Source organism: Centruroides vittatus, unplaced genomic scaffold (genome assembly GCF_030686945.1).
Source record: "Centruroides vittatus isolate TY-2023 unplaced genomic scaffold, ASM3068694v2 contig_2042, whole genome shotgun sequence".
Classification (NCBI taxonomy): domain Eukaryota; kingdom Metazoa; phylum Arthropoda; class Arachnida; order Scorpiones; family Buthidae; genus Centruroides; species Centruroides vittatus.
Genome location: NW_027121266.1, coordinates 10,237 through 36,861, shown reverse-complemented (window position 1 = coordinate 36,861; position 26,625 = coordinate 10,237). Strand labels below are relative to the sequence as shown.

General features: G+C 32.3%; 1 long non-coding RNA gene across 1 annotated transcript; it reads right to left on the bottom strand.

Annotated features, from left to right (window-relative positions):
• Positions 1-207: 207 nt before the first annotated feature.
• LOC136970589 (uncharacterized) lies at positions 208-25,204 on the bottom strand. Its single transcript, XR_010880005.1, has 3 exons — positions 25,086-25,204; positions 2,924-3,101; positions 208-356 (listed from the first exon to the last, which is right to left on the bottom strand). It is a non-coding gene; the product is annotated as an uncharacterized lncRNA (long non-coding RNA).
• Between the last annotated feature and the right edge of the window lie 1,421 nt (positions 25,205-26,625).

The following is a 26,625-nucleotide window of genomic DNA, read 5'->3' as shown; positions in this document are numbered from 1 at the left end:
TGGACATAAAAGCCTTAATCCTAGATGTTATCTTTTATGCCAAATATCCCCTTGGGGGTAGAATTGATCAAAATCCTTTCTTAGCGGATGCCTACGTCATAACATCTACTTGCATGCCAAATTTCAGCCCGATCCGTCTAGTGGTTTGGGCTGTGCGTTGATAGATCACTATGTCAGTTCAATATATATTTAACTTTTGAGAAATATATATAATTACCTAAAACTTCCTCCAATGTTTCTTCATAAAAACCTTCAAGAAAATTTTCTTTTCCATAATGTACACAAAGAAGCGGCCATAATTCTTTTCTAATTGGATGATCGATAGACCAGTGATTGCTTCGAATTATGTCTTTGACCTAAAAAATAAAATACTTTACTGTAAAAAAAATACATTAATAAATGCTTACATACAATTCTAGAAAATAAAATTCAAATACATTTATCCATTGCATTGAAACCGATCTAAAATCTTATCTCTGAATGCAGATCTTAGTAAAAAAATATACCTATTACAATGTTCATGTTAATGAAAATACTTAATAATCCAAAGCATACATAAATATACCATTTATTTATTTATATAAATTAAACACTATGTATGTTGGCATATGAATAGGAAAATTACATAATAGAAGGTTACTGGCCAGCATAAATTATGTTTTAAGTAGTTTTTGAGGGTGCCGAGTTTAAATATTTGGTCCATTTTTTGCGAAATTTGGTTGGCAGATTAACGTTTCATATTTGGCTGTGAGTGGTACAGTTTCTTAGGGTTAACATTAGGAAAAAATGTGATATCTTAAATTTTTTATTTTCAATTGGTGTCTACTTGACTATTGAAATTGTGCCATTTCCAAGTTTTATGATAAACATCACATTTACCACAAAACTTGGATAGTACAAAATGGTACGCTGACATAACCAAACTCTTTATATGGTTTTCATTTTAATGTTTGTTATATTATAGTTTTGATTTAAATAACTACAAAGACTATCTTACGTAAGGGTTTATCACACCAAATGACCGATCTAACGCATTTTAAAAACCCTTTATTCCTCTACTGCACGCAATTTAAAGAATTTTTAAAATGTGTTCGATTGGGCACTTGGTACGAGAAATTCTTACGTAAGATAACCTTTGTAAATATAAATCAAATATATCAAATATAATATAGTAGAAGGGTTAGAAGTACAAAATACTTCTAATAATTTTAATCTTTGCTGTTGTTATTTCTTGCCCGAGCAACGTCGAGCTCGTCTAACATTTAATAAAAACAAATTATTATATTTAAATCTGTATATCTAATTATAAATCAACATAAATAAAAAGTGATTTTAGCTCCAAGTTTTCAATTTATTATTCTTTATTACTTGCAATGTAAATACTTGTCAGACTTCCTCTAGTAACCTTCAATTATAAATGATAGCAATTTTATAAACATGTATCGTAATAAGGAAATTCCTATGTTTCATACAATCCTGTATTGCATAATAAAATTATTCTTTTGTAAACATTAATTAAAATAAATGTACAACTCAAAGATAGCTTTGATGAAATATGTTAATTATTTTGTTTTAAATATTGATATTTCGGAAAATTATTTAACAGGAATTCGTAGACCACACAATGACAATACTTTCGAATTATATTAATGAAAACTTATAACTATACATAATGTAAAAATATTAATAAATCAATTTAAAATCCAAAGATCTTTATCGACGTAAACTGCTAAGTGCGTAACATTCTTCTCGATAATTAGAATTTATTTAATAAATTGAGACGATTCTTGACACATCATCATGTATACTAAGTTTTTCAATTAAATTTTAAAAATTTTAAATATTAAATCTTATAAAAATACTTAAAAAATAATAACTACATTTAGAAGTCTATTTTATTATTGAAAATTATTAGCTAAAGAGAGTAAATAAGTCACAAATAAAAGCAGAACAGTAATAATGGAGGTAATAGATTTTCAGGTTAATGTTACCCTAGGTATACAAAATGGCAGCTTGTCTCTGATTCCAGCAAGGAAACAGTGGGACGCACGTTCTAACCTAACCTAACCTAACCTATTCTAATAAATTACCGTAATTATTAGCAACCAAATTACTAGAATAGGTCAGGTTAGGTTAGAACGTGCGTCCCACTGTTTCCTTGCTGGAATCAGAGACGAGCCGCCATTCTGTATACCTAGGGTAACATTAACCGATTTTCAATACAGTATTAGGTATGAGCACAGTCTAGGATGATGACAATTTATGTAGCAGATTTGCCCACAAAATCAGTAGCTGTTTTCAAGTAATCTGAAACAGTAACAGAGCTTGAGGAGGAATGTACGACTACAGAACAGTGTGCCATTGTGCACTTTTTTGTAGTAAGAAGAATTTCCTCTCTCGAAAAACTTTTGTGGGCAGATTTTATTTGCAACCAAAATAGCTTTTGGAGGACAGCAAAAAAAAAAAAAAAAAATTTGATGGTAAATACTTCTATAATGACGAAGCAATTGGAAATAAACTGCAAAAATAACTGCAACAACCAATGAAAATCTATACCGTTGGCTTTGAGGGCAAAATACTTGATAAAATGATGGGCGGGAATCTTAATATTGAAGAAGATTATATTGAACGAGCATTTATTTATTGTGACGATCATATTTTAATTAAAAAAATAAGCTTTCTGGTCTTGATTTTCATATATCTAACTCCATTCTCAAGAGTAATGAAGGACATACAGGTTTGCAATTTAAAAACTGCAGCCCAAAAATAAGTATTTTATCCACGTTCGTATAACAATTTGTGACTTATTTTCTCTTGCATAATATATATATAAAAAAAAAGGCATTTCTATAGCTTATACTCTCAGTTTTAATTGTAATAAATTAAAACCAAACTTAATTTATAACTCAATTTTAAGTAATACCTGATTCATTTGTCCATCTTTCAGAAATTTCTTTATCACTTCAATGTCGTCACAAGTGTAAGTAGAGATAGTACCTCTTGGGATATTTTTCTGATCGACATTGTCTACATCCAAGCCTCCTAATCCAGAAACTGCCATTTTCTTTTCTTTTCTTTCAGTAGATGTTTGTAAAGTTTATCTTAATTTAATAAAATTAAATTTATTAAAATAAAATTCAATTATTATTTAAGCTCATTAAATTATCTTGGAAATATTTCACATTTTTCGCGTTAAATGCATCATCCCGTATATGAATAAACTGCCGGAAGATACTGTCGGAAATATAAATTACTTAAAGCTGAATTAGAAAACTGAAATATATTTAAATCAGGATATTATATCATCTTTGGAATTTAACATTTAAAGATAGTTTATTGTCCGACCGTAGCATAGTGCTTAGTAATGGGAATTCTGCTAAATTCTGCTATGATTCAGCTGCATGTAAGACTATAGACCGTGAAGTTTGATGCTACGCTGTTTCGGCATGTGACACCTTTATAACATAATTACATTCTTGTATTGCAGATATTTTGAAATATGCTATTAGAAAAGTTTTAGTTGAACTTTTGTTTAATTGCACCACTTCCTTATTCAGTTTGCAATATGAATTTTGATCTGGTAATAAACATATTCAACTTCAAACTTGGAGATCAATGTCGTGCTGCATTAACTTCGACATTGAACAGATTTTAACCATAAAACCACAAAGTCGGACTCTTAATTCTAGTAATGGCTATTGATTTCAAGACACAAAGCTGGAATTAACTCTGGCATTTAATCTTTTCTGAGAGATCACGAAATAAATAACATAATACTTATAAGGAAAGGGAAGTTTTTGCAATTCATGTGAGATATTCTAATCTAATATTTTATTAAAACAAAGTCAGAAATTAATGGAAGTTTAGAAGAAGTTACTGTATTAACAGAGGAATAAAATACTGAAAAGTAAATAAATAAAACACGTAAATGAATAAAGAGGAAGTAATATTTTTGTTGCCGATAATCTCTCCGAGAGAATAAAAAATATAACAGCAGGATTTTAATTGTTATTGTACGTAAATATAATCTAAATTCAGAAACAGTAAAGTCATTTCAACCAGTACAAAATTAATACATATTTAAAAGTTTAATTATAATTCAACTGTTTAAAAGAACAAAAATGTTAGCGCTCCAGCAAATATCGTATTTAAAAACGAACGATTTTGCTTTATTAAACCGCATTCGGGTTGTGTATCTTCTACGGAACATCAAAACAACAAACTGAATATAAAAATATAGTATCAGAAATTTTTTAAATTTAAAAAAAGGTAAGGAAAACGAACAACATTAAAAATCTAAATTTTAACCATTTTCCGAATGGAAAATAAGATTCAATGGTGATGCAAATATTTATGTAGGTTCGAGTCAATTAATATTGGACTATTTGTTACATGCAGATGTGCAAATATAAATCAAATCAAGTGCACGTTAGAATCGGCAGATGTTCTAAAGTATCTTTTTTTTTCAACAAAATTGCCAACAAACTATAATTATAACAACAAAAATAACAGCATATTGGGGAAGGTAGAGTACATCTGTAGACTTTTCAATGATAAATATAGACTTTCTATAATAGTAAAAAGGTCTTTAAGTAAATCGAGTGTAGACACACTAATTACTTAAATTACAGTTAAATTCCTTTGTTTAACTTTAGAACAATGTTTATAAAGCAACATGTTTATTGAGACTGTACAGTTTTGAGAACTTAAATCGTTACGAAGTCATAGGAACAAACTAAAAATATTGAAAATCTAAATATTCGACATTAAATTAATATTGTAATTAATATGAAAATAATTCATACAAATTTTTAGAAGTTGTTAAACACTAATCTAAATCTCACAAACAGAATGGCCATTTCCAAACTTCCGAAAAGGAGAAGGATTATTGCATACACGTCATTAGGCTACCCCCCATACAATTCAGTATTTCTTTATGAAAGTTATGAAATTATTTATTACATTTACGGTCCAAAATCATTTTCTGAAGTCGGAAAAAGTCCAAATCACTCAAACGTCTAACACTTCAGGTTCGTGGAGACTTTTATATACAGTATTTTCTATTTCTAATGAAAGCTTTCATTACATTTATTAATCTGATGCATAGTATCAAATATCTACTGTACAATATAGTTACAATTTATATCAACAATTATTGTTTAGTAGAATATTTCAAATGGAAATAGAAGTGAAGCATTACCTATCCTGTAATCAAAACGTTAAAATAAAATCCGATTTATTTTACTGCTATAAACTCAGTTGTAATAATACACGACTTTCTCTCTTTTGGAGTATTTTTAATTAATTATATCATATAAATTCCAATAAATAAACATTAATTCTGCTTTGTAACTTATACCATTGTTTTCATTTTGTTTTATGGATTTAGTTAGACAATAAATAGAGAAGGAGAGGAAGACTTGATCACCAGTGGCGTAGCGAGGAGGGCAAGGGGGTGTATCATGCCCTGGGCGCCACTCGCAGAGGCGCCCAAATGGTCTCCAAGACAAACTATGTGTGTTTCTGGAAAGGGGAGGGGGCACCAATAAAGTGTCGTGCCCCGGGTGCCAGTTATGTTCGCTACACCACTGTTGATCACCCAGACTTTTAGTTAAATCTCTGAAAGGAATAATCTGGAAATTTCGTGTTGGCAACACCAATGCCCTCATTGAGTTATCACTTAATAAAAAATCCAGCAATGAGTAGTATAACTTTCCCCGGCAAAAAAGTTAAAATTACATGCGATGCCATTTGTTATGAGACTTTATTTAAAAAATAAATTATATATTATTAATATAAAATACAAAATATTTAATTTTTAGGGTAGAGGTGAGTTTTTAAGTAATTCTTAATGCCAATAACAAGTAAAATTTTCATTAAGTCCGATTCCACTTGAGATATGACCCCACCCCCTCGACCACTAATCACCAAAATTTAATAGCATCGATGTCCCTTACATACAAATTACCGTGCTGAATTTCATTTCCCAGTTTTTACCTCAACCTGAGATATTAAATGAAACACACAATGTGGAAATTTGCAAAAAACCTGGAGGGTCAAATTTGTTATGATTACAATACTTTCTCGTGCTATATATATAAAAGCTGGGAAAGTAAAAGACTAGGTATTGTTAAGATTAAAAAACTAAGTATTTCGTAAGAAAACCTCAGAATTGGTTAAAGGAGTCATGATATTTATTGGGATTAAGAACATTTCGGGATTTTTAGTCCCGGGATCTTCAGATCCGTAATGTTCCGTATTCCGATATTTCCAATAGAACGACTGCTCAAATGTCGTTCTATTGGATAAAATTACAAATTACAACATTTTTTAAAATTATAAATGTAAAAATAATATAAATTTATCAGTGCATAAAATAAGAAACAAAAATACAAATAAAATAAACTGTAGATAATGTAAACATAATAGCAAACATGGTAAAAACAAAACAAAAATAAAAATAGAAATAAAGTACAATAAATAAAAATGTATGATGATTAAGTAGTAAGCACAGATAATTTTAGAATTGCTAAAACACTGCATGAAATGCTGATGTGGCTTACAGAAGTTTTTACTATATAAATAGCGTAGACTTGGGAAGAAGTTTAACACGGAGTCTTTAGGGACAGGCTCATGACTAGAAAAAAAATAAGCCATACCCTAAGATCTAGTTCATTCCCTTCCCTTTTATTTATAACCAAAATTTGGCAGTGGTGATGGTCAATTCTTCAGCAGTTGTAAGTGAAAAACATCTTGTATTTTTTTAATCAGAATCTTGGTGTCTTTCCATTGAGAAGCATTTCTTTTTCACAAAGATCTGTTCTGCTAGGATCTTGCTGCACAGCTTTCGACTAAAGTCCGGGTGTTACGAAATAAGAGCCTCCCTTCATACTGTACTTCCTGATTTTCAAATATCTCTAAAGCTCTGGAAGTGGGACTGGCCCACATCATCAGAATACAGTAGACCCTCTATAATACGGGTTCATACAACACAGATTCGTATAACATGGCGAAAAAATTGCGATAGTGTTCATATAACACACTAAAAGAGACTCGTATAAGATGGTAAAATGTCATCACCGACTCTTGTCGCGACAGGATTGGTCGAATCTGGACCAATAGCGGATATTGTACAAACCGTTGAGTTTAAACGAGCACTGGACCTAATAAAAAACATTTGTTATTCAACGGCCATAAAAATTATATTTTTATTAATGATGTCTCCAAAGTTAAGTTATTTTTCTGCAAAAAATTCGCTGATTAGGAAACACGCGTCCGCTGTTCAACGAGCTGCTCCCTGACAAAAACAAGCTTAAGCAATGGCGTCATCAAATGGAGCACACTCGGCATGTAATCCTACAATTTTTTGTTTATAGCATAGTTTATATGGATTATTCCCAAAAAAATACACGTGATTTGGAAATGTTGAATCAAATTAGTCTAGAATCGATTAACTTTATGGAAGAAAACCTTTCAAACAGCCGTAGCCCCTGAACTGCACACATGACGGGCTGTGATTGGCTCATGTATTTAAGTGACTCGTACAACACGGATTCATATAACACGAAACATATCTACGTGTTATAGAGGGGTCTACTGTACATCTAAAATGAAACCAGTACGTTTCCAATGACATGCATCATGTAGTACAAGACAGTCGAACCCCTCCAAATGTAGGCTCCTGATTGTTTTAGGTTGCAAAAGCCTCTATCAACCTCAAGTTACATGCCACCTTCTCTCACACATTGCACATATTACACAACCACTTGAAAGATCATTGGCACAACATCATACCAGAATATGTTTATACTGTAGCATGCTCTTCCAAAATAGGGATGTTCAATGACAAGTGTTGCATACAGTTTAAGGAAGCGCAGATTGTATCCCTGATTGCAGGAAAGTTTGCTGAACAATGACTTTTATTGAAACCTCCCATACTACAAACCTTCAGCAAGAATATCATGACCATTTGCCAATACATAAAGAATATAATTGTCATTTGGAATGAACAAGAGGCTTACTCAGGCAAGTCTAAAAAACTAAGTCCAAAAAATTAACAACAATTGACAGTGTTGACCTGACCTTAGAGATAGACCAAGTCCATAAACATATACCAGTGCAATACCTTGATACAAACATAACATTAAAAGAAAAAATCAAAATGGCAGTGTACTGGAAATATTGTTTCTTCTGGTGTACGTTCATTTCATCTCAGATGACCCATGTTGTTACAGGACAGCAGCCTTTAGGGTACTTCTCCCAGAGCCTCTTTCTATTCATCAGATGTGGATGATTTACAGAAATAAATAAATATAATTACAGGTACGCCTCACTTTACGACCTATCTATTTAACGACCACTCACACTTACGACCAATCAAGTTTCGACCTGCAATTCAGGGAATTCCCTTTCTCAGCTTGAGTGTCGGTCATTGGCGAATGGTGACATGCACACTAAGCGTACTATAATAGGCTTGCGCGTACTATAATAGTCTTACAGTACTATAATAGGCTAATAGCATACTATAATAGTCTTTTTATGAATAAATTTGAAGTCTGTTGCATAATTTGTATAATTTTACAACAATCCTATATTCCCAGCACAAGTTCCTTGCTTATCAACCAATTTGCTTAACGACATAGTCGTCGGAACAGAACTCGGTCATAAAGTGAGGAGTACCTGTACAAAGATCTCTATGTTCTATAGGTTTCAATGCAACCTACTGTAGTACAGAATCTTTCAAACAAAATCAGACAGCAGATCTCAGCACAAACTATGAAACACTAGCACTGTGATTGAAATAATAAACAGGTTACTGTCACTGGAGTTTCCCTATTCTTTGTAAACACCTAAGTAAAAGTGGTGACTGTAAGACAGCCAGCAATATACAACATGATTAAAAACAAAAAAGAATCCATACAAAGGGAGCAACAAAGTGGCATATATTCTATCCCATTCAAAACAAATGACAGACTAAAGCACTACATAGGCAACGCATATCACATACTTCAGATTAAAGTTGTCGTCGTCATCATCAACCCTGAGCTCATTGCCCATTGGTGTCTGATGCCTTTTCCACTATTTTCTTCCATTTCTCTCTATCCATTGCTAATTTTCTCAATTCCTGTACATTTGCTCCACACCACTTCTTCACATCATCAATTCATTCTCTATATGGTCTACCTCTTGTGGGGTTCGGGGCCGTCAAGATGTTTTATTACGTACGTTTTTGATAGGGTCCTGCTACCAGCTGTGTTTTACCGGACACACCACCGATTGGGATGAAGTAAATGACTAAGGCGCAAGGGTAAGAGTCACTCTGAAGTCCAGGAATGAGCCTCTCAGGAGGAAGAATACAGAGTCAGATATAATCAATTAAAAGGGAATTTATTAGCAAAAAAAAAACTGAAAGTTCAGAACAAAGTTATCAAATCCGATTTTTGGAAATTTGCCTATCTTTATCTATACAACGAAGGGGGTACCTAACGGGGGGGGGTATTCGAACTACGCGACTCGCAACATACAAGTTAAACAAGATGTCTTCTTTCGTCTATTTAGACAGTCGGTCAATCTCTTGATCCTGTTTCCTTTCGCTCCTTCTTACTCGTACTGCTCTGGTACTGTCTGGACTGGACTGCACTCTCTGGCTGCTTAAGTCCTGTGTCTGTCTGACCGCCTCTGGTCTATTCTCTCTTATCTGTTGTCCTGAGTCTGCTCTCACTTACTGCCTGTCTTGAGTACTCTCTGTCTCTCTGAGTATGAGAATGATACTTGTAAGCAGAGTTTAAAATCTGCTATTCATTAGCACCCCTCCCCATTAACTCCACATCTGCGAGGGTCAAGAATTCGGAGAACTGAGGGGTCACGAAGGGGAAGGAAGAGCTTGGACAGGGGAGAGAGGAGAGAAAGGTCACCACTTTTTAGACCGGACATGTGTGTAACGGACGTGGAAGTCATCTGTTCTTGTGATCGCCTTACTTTGTAGTTTAATTATTGTATTATTAAAATATGTAATATTACAAATTGGCGCAGCCGACAGGCTTTCAGTACACAGCTGTATTTATATAGTAGAATCATGCTTTTAAATTTTTGGTTCAGAAGACCGAAGACTCCTACATTATCTCCCGATATCAACTAGAAGGGGAAGACGAATGGACGGAAATCGACCAAGGATTTCAAGGAATTGAAAATCATCCGGCAATTTCGACCTCGTCGGTTTTTCAAACTGCTATCCGGACGATGACGAATTATCGAACACTATCTATTTCATTATCGGAGACAGAAGGTGAGCTCTATCTTAACAAAACTTTAATACGACCGGTCGCCTCGGACAGTTCGTCTGACCCGAAGTCGGATGTGTTGGCACAAATGGTTCAGTTGCAAAAGCTGTACATGAACCAACAAGCCGAGACGTTGAAGATTATGAACTCTTTTTGGCAAACCATCGAAAAAAATGTCATTAAACTCATCCCGCGATACGATCAACATAGAAAAATATGATGGAAAATCGGAGGAAACGCGTGTTTGGATAATTTCATACGAACAAGCGTGTGCATCTCACAATTGGATTACAGACGAACAAAAGATCCGTAACCTTCAAAATTATTTGGAAGGAATTGCCGTGAAATGGTACAATTCTCGAGTATTAGATAAGGTCAGTGATAATTGGGAGGAATGGAAAAACTCTTTTCTTAGTGCGTTCGGACAGAATCGGATCCAACTTTCCATATTAGTGGATATGTGGGAATATCGTGGTGGTTCACTATTGGAATATTATTTTGAAAAACAACAGCATATTCAACTTGCATATCCGGATATTGGGGAACAAAGCTTTATCACCATGGTAATACGTGGACTACCGGCGGATATGCAAGCTATTCTTCTTCAACACAATTTAAACGACAAAGAAAACTTACGTGTTGGATTGAGCAAATTGGTACCTACAAAAAACTCGGTACCGAAGAAAATCGAAAGAAGGAATAATAATATTCATGATAACCGAAGTTTTACCTCCGTGAATGAAATTGATAATGGTCCAAAAAATGAGTAAGGAAGGGTTTACCGATCCCTCTGACAAAATCAGATCATTGTCTAGTCACAGATCATAATGATCCTAGAATATTCTCAATGGAAGTGAACAACGTGGTGTATTGCTCAGTTTTTCTAGATCCAGGATCCACGGTCAACCTTATTAGTCCGAAATTGGTAGATAAATACAAACTAGAATCCCATCCTATACATACAGTCTTAAAGTCATTTAATGGAGCACTTACTGTATATAGGGAGGGTGTTTTGGCTACTATAAAGTTTAGAGTGTACCCAACTCATAGAAGCCAATTATCGTTAAGGAAATAGACTACGATCTTCTTGTTAGGGATTCACACATTGGGAAAACTTTAACATCTGCCACTGGAATTTTTGGTAAGCAGGAAGTTTTATTAGCTAAAACCGACAGAATTATATTACAGAAAGAAGATGTTTTTGCGGCATTTTCCGGGCATCGATCAACCCCGATATATAACAGACCCCCTAAGTTCACTGTCAGATTTTAATATAAACAGATATGAAAGTGATCAAATGTAAACCATATCGTGTTGTCTCGTGACAAATATCAGTGGTTAAGGCCAAATAAAAGACTTGTTAGCACAAGGCATAATAGAAGAAACATCATCTCCTTATGCTTCTCCTTGTGTTGTTCTTCCCAAAGGGAATTGGATCCTGGATTTTAGTTCAGTAGTGGTATGAGGCGAAAACATCACCGAACTTAAAGGACGTATCGTATCGATTAAAATAATATATTTACGACAACATTCCTAAAAATGTGATGTATAGAACGGAAAATGGAACTAAAAAGATAGCTCACCTTACCAATATAAAATTGTATCATCCACAGGAATGATGACAAGGCTAAGAAGGGGGGTGTAAGCAGAGTTTAAAATCTGCTATTCATTAGCACCCCTCCCCATTAACTCCACATCTGCGAGGGTCAAGAATTCGGAGAACTGAGGGGTCACGAAGGGGAAGGAAGAGCTTGGACAGGGGAGAGAGGAGAGAAAGGTCACCACTTTTTAGACCGGACATGTGTGTAACGGACGTGGAAGTCATCTGTTCTTGTGATCGCCTTACTTTGTAGTTTAATTATTGTATTATTAAAATTTGTAATATTACAATACTCCCCTCTTGTCGGACTGGAATTCTCTCTTTAAATACTTCCAGCATGAAAAGGTTCATCATCCGGTGATGATACATTTGTGGTGTCATCATCGGGTGACGATTTATTTGCGGTGTTGTCATCGCAGCTGAGATGATTGTTTTCTGTTGTTTTTATTTGGCAATGACATCTAGCTTTTGTAGAGTCATCATTGAGTCGATGTGACTCATCTTGTTTTTGGGGCATTGATTGCTCATTGATTGCTCATTGGATTGCTCATTAAACTCATTGATTGCTTTGTCATTTTTCCCTTGGCATGTTGTGAGATTTGGATAATAAACTGTTTTATTCTAATCATTTTAAGTTAATATTAAAATTTAGAAAAGGGGGGTCTCTAGATTGGTAAAATAGGCGAATTTCCTCTTACAACTTCGGTTGTTGTTTAAAATACAATTAAACTTCACGCGAATACATAATTATCAAAAAAAGGTAAAAATAAGTGATTAAGTAAATTAGATAATTACAACTTACTTGAGCCTGTGACTGGTGTGAAAATAATCAATTCATTATCTAATATACACCCCAGTGTGTATGAGGAAGATATGTTGATTAAGTAAATATTATTATATTACAAATGTTGTAAACAGTAGTTCACAAAATGTTAACATCGAGGTATTTTTGGAGGGGGGGAAATGGTGGTCCTCACACTCTTTTGTTAGATCCATCCATAATACCATACATTAGAGTCTTTATTTTTCTGTTTTCATTCATTCTTGTGATGTGTCCAAACAGTTGAAGTTTTCATTGTATAATTTTTTGTAAGAGATTCTTTTTCATATATATCCTATTATAAAGTTCTTCACTTGTGACTTTTAGACTAAATTATCTGAGCATAAAGATGATCTCAAACTAGGGAATTAGCTAAGACTCCTCAACGAAAGGACACAATTCTGATAAAAAAATAAATAAATACAAGATGTTTGCCACTTAGAACTGCTGAAGAACTGACCATCGCCATTGCCAAACTTCTGGTTATAAATAAAAGAGAAAAGAACGAACTAATTCATAGACAGGGATGGCAACAAACCTGTGGCACGTAAGGAGAAACCATCATAACGAATCACACAATTTTGATTTATCATCTGTGTTTTTCAATTATCCTTTTGGTTTATCACCTGATCTTTTATTCAACTAGCTTTTTTACATTTATTGTAATTACAGTATATTTGTTTATTTTCATTCGAAGTCTAAAACTTTGACATGCATAAACATCTTTAAAGCTAAGTAGCTAAGTGTACTTATGGCACACGGGCTCCAAAAGATTCACCATCCCTGTCCTAGAGTATGGCTTACTTCTTGCCTACAGTCACGAGCCTGGCCAAAAATTCCAGGTTACGCTTCTCCCCAAGTTTCGGCTATTTATGCTGTACAAACTTCTGTAAGCCAGACTGATGTTTCATGTAGTGTTTTAACAATTCTAAAATTATCCGTGCTTACTACTTAATCATCGTACGTTTTTATTTACTGTTCTTTTATGTCTATTTTTATTTTTACCATTTTTATTATTATGTTTACATATCTACAGTATATTTATTTGTATTTCATTTTTTACTTGTTTTTATTTTTGTTTCTTAATTTATGAATGGATAATTTTATATCATTTTGATGTTTATAATTTTTTTAAAAAATGTTCTAATTTGTAAATTTTGTTGCAAACATTTGAACAAGTACAGTTTGTCGTGTTCCTTACTTCGGACTTTTCCTTTGAGGCTACTAGGCAGTCAGGTAAAAATAATTCCTTTAAAAAAAACACATAAAAAACATCCAATTAAGATAACAAAGTTAAAAATACAGTAATGTTTGATAATAAAAGACAATCATAAGTGCCATACTTATCTGGAAGCCATAATGTATGCCAAAGAACATTGTATAACTCACTATTTTCCCCTCAGACCTCATAAATTAGATAGGAGCATATTTGGTTCTCTACACACTGACCATCTTTGAGTCTGCAGATATCTAGCCCATGCCTTGCCTTTGGCGTTCACTCCATCTAACACTGAAAGTGGATTCAGAGTCACAGGGCCAGCTCTAGGGGCGGACAACCCGGACATTTGTCCGGGCAGCAAATCTAAAGGGCAGCATTTTGGTTGCGAATGTGACAAAATATTTATAAGTTAAATACTTAATTAATCAAAATTTATATTTGTCGATTTTTTTCTGTGGCTAAAATTACCGTGCAATTTACATTTCGTGTTTATTATTTTTGCCTAAAAGCTAAGAAAATATTTGCATTTCTTAATTCTGAAGAAAACAACCATAAAAGAGGGCTTTTTGGCAAAAAGGAAAGCATAAGCAACAACGTTAAATTTTGTCCCAAACCTTACTGTTACCTTAAGAATACTGCCGATCATACCAACAACTGTAGCTAGTGGGGGAAAGGAGTTTCTCTAAATAAAAATTAATGAAAAACTTTTTACATTCCACTACCACGCAAAATCATCTTAATAGTTCGGCCATTTTGGCGATTGCGCATGAAACTGCCGATCAAGTAAACTTAAGAGAGTTAATAAAAAAGTTTGTTTTGATTTTAGTATAGTTGATGTATTTTTGTTTATAGGATATAAGTTTTTTGTTTGATTGTACAACAATACATTTTTGTAGTATCATTCAAAATGCATCTAGTTAACAATCTGTAACTAGGCACAGGTATATTTTAATTTTTACTGTTTTGTACTACTTGATTGTTAATTTTATATTACGTGTTTCTCTGTAAATAAATTTAAGGGGCGGCAATTTGTCTTTTTGTCCGGGGCAACATAAATGCTTGAGCAGGCGCCGATCACGGGTATCTCTCTCCTAAACTCAAATATTTTTTTTTTGTTGAAGTCTTCAAATCAACATATGTTACTAATCACAAAAATACAAAATACCCACAACAATATCTTCCAATAAAAAATCATCAAGAATCTAAATAGCACAGCATTAGATTATCCATACAGAAGTGATAGCATCTGTGGACAACTACAACAATCACTAACAAGAAACAATAGTCTTTCATTTAGAATCCATTAGACTTTTTGTCTGTATCACTTTCCAACTTATCATTTAAGCCTCTCACTAATGTGTTTAAACCAATTCCATTAAACAGACAAAAGTATAATTAATTCATAAAGAAAATGTTATTAAATACAAAAATTAAATCTTATCTAATGCATGGCTAAATATAATTCAAATTGCTTTTACTAGAATAAGAAAATTTTTCTGAAACTTCTTGTTTTGAACTATGAATCTACTTTAGGAATCAGCTAGGAAAATAGACGTAAAGCCTAAAAAATTTTCATTCAGATAGTAAATTAAATTGGATCTTATGCTTGAGAAGCGTTAATGCGATTTAATCTCATAAGCTCTATATATGTGGCGAGAAGACGTGAGACACGATAAATATCAAAACCTGTCAGATATGTGCGAGAACTAGAAATTTGCTCTCGCCAGCGTTATTTTTCGCTTCTTGCTTGTGCACGATTTTCCTTTGCGAAAACTAAATCACTCGCTTAAATTGGCGTCTGCATAGTCGCACCCTAACAATTTCATTCAGATAAAAGTAAAATAAATTGGATTTTATGTTTGAGAAGGTTTAATGCGGTTTAATCTAATAAGCTCTTATATCAAAAATGAATAACAAAACTCGTTATTACATTTGAAGAGCTTTCTTAATGAGTGTATACTGTATTTTATGGCATACAACAAGCATGGTCGACATGTTAATTGCGATCAACTGGTCTATCACTGCATCATTTTTGCTCAATCACAGATAATATGACATCATTGCTAACAAATGTGTCATTATTTTAGAAATTGTTTTGTAGTACCATAAACAATTCAGTTCAGTGCAAAATGAGTATGCCGAGAAGCGAAACTTATAATTTAGTGTAACATTATAAAGTGCCTCTATTTTTTGTTCTATTCTATAATTTATGTGACAAATAAAATAAAATTTTTTTGTTGCAGTGGAAAATAAATGATGTTTAATTCGGCAGTTCTCGACATTTCTCGTGTCGCGGATCCCAAAAACCTCCACACCGTGATGAACTGTGGACCCTTGCAGAGTTGTGTGGACCACCAGTTAAAATATGCAAGTTTAATTTTTTATCTTAGTTTCTTTAGTGATAAACTGGATCATTAATTACTGTGCAATACATAAACACAATTATGTTTTGCAAAACTAATTTCATTAGGGTGGATTATTAAGCTTACACGAAACATGAATGTGGGGTAGCTCGTCGATGCTTTAAACTTGTGAAAGTCAATCACATCCCAATGTAAGTTGTCCAAGGCCTGGCATATAAGATGCGACTTTTATCCCCCTGAAAAAAAATCCTCCCTGTGTCTTATAAGTAAAATTGCAATTTCCCACAGGCTAACGAATTAGACAAACAGCCTTCGGTAGGCTACAGGTAACCTCTACCCAGGCGTAGCATAGCGGGGGCGATATGGGCAGCCCGCCCCGGGCGGCACTTTTAGGGGGTGGCAAAATTTCACAATAAATAATAATATCTTGTAACAATACCTAAATAAGGGCGGCAACGAAATTTTCCTCCGCCTGGGCAGCTGACAACACCACGCTACGCCACAGGCCTCTACCTAGCCAATAAAAATGTTGTTATTTAATTAAACATATTATCATCATTTTTTGTTACAGCTAAGTAGATTTAGAGGTTAATGTTACCTTAGGTAGCCAAGATGGTGGCTCATCTCTAATTCCAGCAAAGAAACAGTGGGACGCACGTTCTAACCTAACCTAACCTATTTTAATAATATGGTTGCTAATAATTATGGTAATTTATTAGAATAGGTTAAGTTAGGTTAGAACGTGCGTCCCACTGTTTCCTTGCTGGAATTAGAGACAAGCTGCCATCTTGGCTACCTAAGGTAATATTAATCGATTTAGAATAGTTTAATTGTAAATGACTTCTTTTAAACTCCTTTTACCCTGATAAATAAAAGTGCGCATTCTAATTTTACTTTTTTAAACCAGATTACAATAAAAAAATTTTGGTATGAGAATGGTCTATTAATTGAATATATTAAATATATTTTTCCTAAATATTCTACGTTAAAATGGGGTACATCTTATATGCCATAAAATACAGTAATAACGTCTACAGCAAGTATTAGCAACCTTTCTTAGTAAAGAATAGTACAACAGTTTTGATATGAAATCAGGATAGAACTGTAAAAACAAGATTAATTCTAAATAAAGGATATTTTAGATAACATATCTACAAATTTATTGATTATAGCCTATGACTCTTTCCTTGTTTATTGTAAATTACTTACGATATAAATACATTTAAGGATCTTGATAGTGAGCCATACAAGACTACAGACTGCCCATACCTGATCTGTAACATTATTTTCATCCCATAACAAAAATAGTAAAGTGGAAATTATTAGTGTTAATCACGTACGAGCTATTTGTTTGCCAAATCGATTGATTCTGCAAAACAAAAAGTAGAGAAATTGATAAAATAATAAGCATTCTTTTTAAAATTTCATTTAAAATTTAAATTTAAACAAACATGTCTTATTACAGGCATAGCTTTTATCTAACCAATGTATAAAATAATAACAAGTATTCTGCAGATATACTATTTTTACATTTTTCGCACAACTAAGGGAATTAATCGATTTGGCCGGTAAACAGTTCAGATACACAAATTTCTATTGTTTTACCGACAAAATAAATACTAATTTATCAACCGAGAGCCTTCGACTAACTTTATACATAGTGATAAAATATTATGATAGCAAAAATGATACCATTATAGCAATAACGGTATCATTTTACATATTACTGAACGTATATTATCGAAGAAATTTCTAGAACGATTACTGTTAAAACTTAAAACGATTCAGCAATCTTTCACTGAGCCGTCTACAAAATTGCTGAATAGTTAGCTAACGTTTTGCAATTGCTAAGGTAATTTTATGATATTGGCAATCGAAAATAAATATGGTTAAATTGAAATTACTTAAATAATAATGACAAATATTCAGACTGTGCATTTCACAATTTATAAAAAGAAATTGCTTCGATTTTTATTGTGTTAGGATGATTCATTTACGAGTATTTTACATTCTTATGCATACGCTATTTCCTAAACAATAATATAATTTAATTTTATAAAAATATAGACATAAAACTGTTTATATATATATAAGTGTAATAGATTTCTAATATTAAAAATATACATATATATATATATTATTATTATTAAACAATCAAACAGAACATCTTAACAGTACAGGTATTCATTACACTATACTAAATCACCCAACCATGATAAGAGTAAATCTATCATCTAAATTATTACTATTTCAAAATTTTACACATTATAATGCCGATTATTAAGTTAAAATATATTTGATAAATTACATTAATCTTTCTCTAGAAACGTTCTTAAATTCTGATATTAATATGATTAAATGGAATAAAGAGTAACTCGATAACTCGATAAACTACGAGCGATTCCGACGTAACCGTAGATAAATTCGAAAACTCCGGAATACCGACTTATAATTTTGTACTTTTTAACAAATTCCGGTTTTAATTCGTTAATAAATTATTATGATTAATAGAATCGGAGTAATTGATATCGGTTAGTAAAGATTTTTATATGAGAAAAGATAAGGGAATCACTCGTTTAAATAAGGTAATAGATAATACAATTTAATAAGTGATATTAGATAATAATTAGAAGAAATAAAATTGATAAATTTAAACAATAAAATCAATTAAAATTAAGCATTCGTACAATTCGTAATCACTTACCTAAAAGACAATGCAACTGTTATTTACAGTACACAAGTACTGTATATATATATATATTCTAGACTAAATCAGTTAATTATGAAATAATCTATTTTATAAGATTTATTACGCAATAAATTAATCATCAGATTTTCTTACATTAATGAAATACCTATTTTATTTTTAAAATATTAACTTTTTAAAATTTATTTTTTTTTTATATACTCACATTTCAAAACTATAAATAGAACATAAATAAGAAAAACATCTTTTCTTTGTACTTTCAAACATGTGTCAGCTTAATTCTTAAAAAATAAAAATGAAATAATCATCGGCGAATGAAAAATATCCTGTAATATTAGCTCGATATTACAAAAATATTGAAATAAGATAATAAATTTTATTTTTATAAAAGATTTTTATAAAATATTTATTTTCACCATTCATTCTTATGTGATTTAATATCAATTAAAAAAAAAAAAATATTAACACTTTTATTTAAATAATAAAAGCTGTATATTTTCTCTGTGGTTACTATCCAAGAGCATTTATTATTTGTTTTGCACGTGATATTCGTTATTAATGAAGTATTTAAATATTAATTTTAAAAGTTTGATTTTAAAGCAAATTATACTTAAAATGGCAACCAGTATCTTTATAATGAGTGTTAATTTTAGGGTTTCCAACGTCCTCTATTGTCCTCCTTTTCTCAATAATAGCCTCCATTTGAGTACAGATTTAACTGTTTAATTTTATTTTGATAACCACCAAAAAGGGGTTTATAGACGAATAAACAAATTTGTTCTGTCCTTCTAATCCGACATTCATCGGAGGTCAAGAACTACACGGAAGACAATTTTATTTCGCAGACCTTTTATTTATGTGCATTTCGGATGGGAGTTTTTACCGATATCGCTTCAATGCAAGTATAATCTGCAATGGAGTTGATTTCTCTCAATATCAATTGTTATTGTGATTGATGCAAAGTAAAGTATTGAGAGAAATCAACTCATGTGGCCCCCTAGCTCACCAGATCTAAATCCACTAGACTTTTATCTACAGGGAGCAGTAAAATCTGCAGTGTATAGAAATCGTCCGCACACGCCGGATGATTTGAAAGCAGCGATAACAGTATTCATTCAGTCTTTCAAGTGAGCAACTGATAGCGGTGTTTAGAAACAAAATAAAAAGGATCCGAGCCTGTATTGACGCTAACGGGGATCACTTTCAACGTTGTTTATAATTGTCATTCATATTTATCTCCTGTGAAACATGTCTGTTAATAAATATATAAGTGTACAGTGACTTTCCAAACACCCTGTACATTTTACCTATTTCATTATCTATTAAAATAGGTAGGTACCATATTTATTTAACAAACCAATCATAATTTATGGTATTTATTAACTTTACGTTGCTTAAAGATGAATTAACACTCAAGATTTAATCCTTGAGTGTTAATTCATTCCCAATCCAGTTTTGAGAAGAAATTTTCATTTCTTTTTGCTTCCCTTTTCAGAAATCTTCAAATAGTAGACGTGGTTTCTACTCAACGGCAGTTATTATTTGAATAAAACTGATATTACAATCTAGTAATTCGATATAAAATAAATGTTACCAGTAATTTGACAAATTATATCAGATATATCAGATTAAAAATCATTAAATGTTAATTAGGGTGACTCAACCAGTAAATCACTACCACGATCATTCATGGAATACTAATTTAATGTGTTAAATTATGGCCAAAATCATGCCAATTAATGAACAAGATGTATGACATTTCTTACCAGTAAATGACCATATATGGCTTCCTACCACTGGTCAATTGGATAGTAGTGCAGCCAAGCAAAATAATTTGGGATTATTTTGCATGGCTGCTATTTTTCCCTAGTTAATGAGATTTAATTTGAATGTATGCTTAAAGTATATCGTTTTATGGAAAGATGATGCAATCTAAAAATATCTAAATAATGTATCTGAAAATTAAGCATGAAGGCAAAAGACCATATCCATGTTCAGTATCATAGAATTCTTGATAAGTCTAGTTATGCTGCAATGCTGAACTCGTTTCTAACTACTACTTGACTCCTCCTACTATTAGAATTCTAATTCAGTCAGCTTGTTTTATCTATCTATACTAACTTTTACTAGTGACATCATTGTTTTGTCTTGACATATGATTTGAAAGATGACTGCTTGTGCTGGACTAAGTATATTTTTTTTTATAATGGTCATAAAATTATCATAAAATTACAATGATTACATCATTCACCATTTTTACACATGATCAGTCTAACTTGCTAACTTGGCATGCCATTCAGGTATACTCAAAACACTTCTTAGCTTCACCCTCCTAGACAATTAGATTCCTTACTCAGTACTGAACATTACTGAACATGGCCCATTTCATTGGCCTGTTTATTTTGCTTCTTGCAATTTAGATGTACTCATATATCCCTCTTTGTTTCAAAGCTTCCAGAACTCATCTTATGATAAAAAGTCTACTGTATTTACTAAATAAAAACTCTCTAGTGTTTAACACAGAAATGATTCCAACTTGAGCACCAGGGTGAAATCTACACACTCTGGAACAGGCGCATAACGTGTATATATTGTATATCGCAGATGACAAATGTTTTCGAACAAGCATGTTGCTCTTCTTCGGGTCAACTGGTTATGGAATTCCCTGGACGGAGTGTACCCGCGATATACAATATATACGCGTTAAGCGCCGATTACAGGTTCCAGAATGTGTAGATTTCTAGTGTTTGATTTAATCTGAAACTGCTATGTCATATTTTCAATAGTTTTTTCACTTAAAAAGGAAACATTTTGTTCAATAAGGAATCTTACAAGAAATTCAATTCTTCATGTTTTTTATATAAGGCAAACAAAGGCAATATAATCTACAGTAATAGTTCAAAGTTCATCATCTTTCAGTCATGAATAATGAACAAATATAATATTTGTTCATTATTCGTGATTCAGTTAGACAATTCATATTAAGTTAGACAAAGAGCAAGACCAATATAAGGTTGCAACTTCTTAATATGTCAAAAGTCATAATTAATTTTGTACAGATGTAAGTTATCAAAGCCTGCTTAACTACTATAAGGTTCACAATATTTTTATTCTTAAATTACAAGTTTGACTTTATGAAATAGTGAAATCGTAACAGAATGTAGCATAAAATCATTTAATAATTAATGTTAATTATTCAGACAACTCATCTTAAAGAATTATAGATTCTGAACTTATAAACTGATAGATTTCATTATTTTGCTATTTGTTACAAAAATTTAATTACGGTTAAACTTAAAATTAAACTAAATTTCATATTACATAGTATTTATTTGATACATCATAATTAGTCAAATTTTATTGACTTTATTGGTACTGATTCCAATCAAAATATAACATTGGTTTACAAAATGTTATGTTTCTTGCTTTTAAGTAAGGCAAACTGTTTATTATCACCATTAAAAGCTATAGTTTCAAGCACATCAGCAATGAAGTGCAGCTCTAAACAGCTGCATTGTACTTCTCAATTTACTTTTTATTAGCTTTACATTAGAAAAGAATTGCTTGTTGTTGTAATTACAGCCGTCATGCTTAGATAAATTTTCGAATCTTTAATCTTTTGATATAGGTCTGATATCGCAATTTCTTTTTTGAGTATTTTTGAGCTAGATCTGGATGACCTCATATTTTTTTCTAATCTGAGTTTCTTAACCTTTGTAGCTTTGTACTAAATGCTTAAGATGCAGATAATCTGATTGCAGCTGTAACTCATCTATATCCTTGCAGTATAGATGAGCTTCTTGGGGGCACATTGCTTTGTTTCATTTTGCAAAGTTATCTGGGAAGAACTAAACAGTTCAAAAAGGTTTTTTACTTTTGTTAATAGACTGCATTCAGAAGAGTGAGATTGAAATGTATGTTTTATTCTGAATTTTTTGCTGCTAGTTAAGACAGTTTCGACAGAATCACTAGCAAAGAAAATGTTAATTGCCGTAAACGACCTTCTGCAGGTTGCCACTATAATCGGAGATCAATGACATTTTCTCCCTTGTTTTATATATTTATCAAATTTGTTTCTCTCCTTAAATCTTGTACATAACTTGTAACAACTGGACATTCACAATGACAGATAAATGCATACCTTCATTTTATACAGTTTTGGTTGTTCTACTGAAAACTTGGAGTATGTCGTGCCAAAAGTTTGTTAAAATTGATGTCTTCAATTTAAGCATTTGTTCACTAAATCTTGTGCTTTGTGTCCTGTTTCTCTTCTGTGTTGCTAACCGTAGAATTAAAAGCAGATTTTACACCTTTCCATCTTCAACATAAAGTTGCAATTACAGCTATGTAGGCAATGAATGTCTGATAAGCTCTCCACAACTTTTTGTTTGTCATATGGAAAAACAAAACATGACCTACTTGAACCTTTAACCAGTGCATACAAAGTTTATTCTTCCAAAACAAGCATTTTCCTAACCCCTTCTGGGTTCTTCTTCAGGTAAAACAGCTGGATCAAACTCGAATACAAAAATTTGAACTAATCAGAACAATGTTATGTTTCAAATGTCCGGTTCTGATTATTTCAAACTTTGTATTCGAGTTCGATCCAGCTGTTTTACTTGAAGAAGAACCCAAAAGGGGTTAGGAAAACGTTTGTTTTGGAAGAATAGACTTTGTACGCACCAGTTAAAGGTTCAAGTAGGTCATGTTTTGTTATATACAACCCGGTGTGCGGTTTCTGATTTTATCATATAGAAAAAGTAAGGATATGCCAGTAATGAAATGAAAATTGAAATAAGCAACAGCTTCTCTGCAATATTCTACAACTATGCCTCCTACAAAATTTAGAAAATGAATGTAAAGTTAAATCTTACTTTCACTACTTCTATGGAAGGCACCACCACCATGTGGAGGCCTGGAGGCTCTGGGCTTGAGCCCATGCATAAAGATGACCCTTGAACTATTAACCATTTAATAAATGAAACTATTCTTCTCTACTGAGCAATTTTTTTACAAAAATTCACTAATCTTAACATTTTTGAATTTAATAATTATCTTTGAAGGGATATAAATGTTTCAAAACAATAAAAAAAATTATCAAAAAATTCTTTATTACCATAAAATCCCATAAACACAGAATTTTATTCTTATTCTATATTCTTCTATTTTTTGTAAATAATATATTATTTTTACATCGAAAAGTTTATAGCCACAATAAAGAATTAAGTTTAAAAGTATCACAATTTATAGATTCTATTTTATTTATTTTGGTGTCAGAATGAGAGTTATTAAGACATTTTTTATTGATTTTATATTAATTTATCAACTGTGTAATTGAGAGATTAATTTAAAACTATCCTAATAAAGAAAATTTACGTGCCACAATTAAAAATTTTAACAAAAATAAGAGTAATTGATTAATATGTATGCTATAGGAACATAAACAAAGGCAAATCGGGCAAGACTGCGGATGTGACGATTTCGGAGGGCCATATCTAGCGAAGGGTCGCGTATGGAGGTACGGTTCCTTTGACTTTTTCGCTCCAATGCTCTACAGCTCCATTAACGTCCCAACAGTGTCATTCGTATCTGTAACTGTACCCTTATTTGAATGTAAATTTTAACAAAAATAAAAAATTGATTAATATGTATACGCATACATGAATGTAAACAAAAGCAAATTAGGCAAGATTGCGGATGAGACGATTTCGTAGGTCCGTATCTAGCAAAGGGTTGCGTACAGAGGTACGGTTCCTTTGACTTTTTTTGCTCCTACTGGCACGCTCTACAGCTCTATTAAAGTCCCAACAATCGTCGCTCACATCTGCAATTGTACCTTTATTTCAATGCATACTGCTGATATTGATTAATTTACAAAAATGCACGAAACAAGCACATTAACAAGAATGTATTTGTATATAAAATACATTTACACACAGACGTAACTACATAATATTTGGAATGTAAACAAAGCCAAACGATGCTTAGGGATTTACGAAGCATGATGCTGATATTGATCAATTTACAAAACGTAATCGACAGATACACGTGCATTTGTATACAGAAATGTAATTTAAGAAAAGAATTACGGCTTACTTTCTTACATGACGATTTCCATTTATGTTTACACAAAAGAACAGCTGTAGCAAACCCATCCATCCAAATCCATTTTCATAATACTCGAAGGTGGAGTTGCATGGATGTTATCTAATCCAGGAAATTTACCCACAAATAAATTATGTTCGAAAATAAAATAAGAAGAATCGTAAATTTACATTAAAATTTTTTATTATATTAATTTGGTAATTTATATACTGAATATATTGTATGGTATAAAAATCTTAAATCTATAAATAATATATTTTTTTATAGGGAAAAATCCCTGAAATGTAGGGTTATTTTTTGGAAATTATTAAAATGGATAATCGAAAGTAAAACTATTGTTTTGCATCAGAAATTGAGAAATAAATAGAATTATATAATAGAAAGAATTAATTTCTTACTTTATCAACTGAATGCCATGCTTTCATACTTTTTCAAAAATCATAACGATACTTCATCCCCCGCTTTACGACCGCTCGCTTTACAACACGCCCTTTTAATACATTTAAATTTCCTCTTATGATTTCATGAAGTGAGTCATTTTTGGTGGAATTTATAATATTCCATAGTTAAAAATTAATATTTCCATGAACAAAATCACAATTTATGATTTTTAAACGTATTGAAAATATCACTACCCGTTTTACGACGGCTCTCTTGACAGTCAGTCAAACTTTGTGGTGCCCAAATTTCTCGATTGGAGGGCCAAATTCCGCATAAGTTGTGCAAGCCAAAAATTGTGTATTCTACATAAATGATAGAAATAAACCATTGTATATGTGTCAATGTTTGAGAGCCGTATTTGACCCGCGGGCCCTAGATGTACCACTGGTCTACAGTGGTACCTCTATGCCAAACAGTTTCGGCCCACTAGTCAAACCTCATACTTGGAGTCACTGATTCGACGTTACATTCTACAGGTTCATTTTGGTGCTCCAAAGTTGGAGCCCGTGGCACACGCCCATCTTCGCCCACCCTTCTTAGTTACTCCGCTGCCATATTGTTTCGTATTTATCAAAAGACGTATTGATTTTCTTTGATACTTTTCGTAGATCTACATTTTTAAGAAACGTTTCTTTAAAATGTTAGGGTATATACAGAGATCCACGCTTTTACGGCATAATTGTTCATGGAGAACTGTCGTAAAGCGAACCGTTGTATTCTTCATAATGGGGCTGTTCACAAATTACGAAATGATGATATGAGTGGGCAGGTATGCCGGTAATCGTCAAGATGTGTTATAAGGAGGTGGGACGTGAGAATGATCACAAAAACATTAGGTATTGCTAGAATCCTTGGGTAACAGAATGATTCATTTTTGTTTCCGAACAGTTACACATCGAACTGTCCTGTTGTGTCAATGCTTTGTACGTAATTAATGAAATAGCGTAACGTGACTAACGTTCGATAATTCGTGCCGTGTACTAACTATTCTTTATTACAATTAAGGGGGGCCAATACAGGACATGTGTTACGTAATTTTGAGGATGGATACGTGAAACGCGTTATAGAGGTTACACCTTAAGCTGCGGAT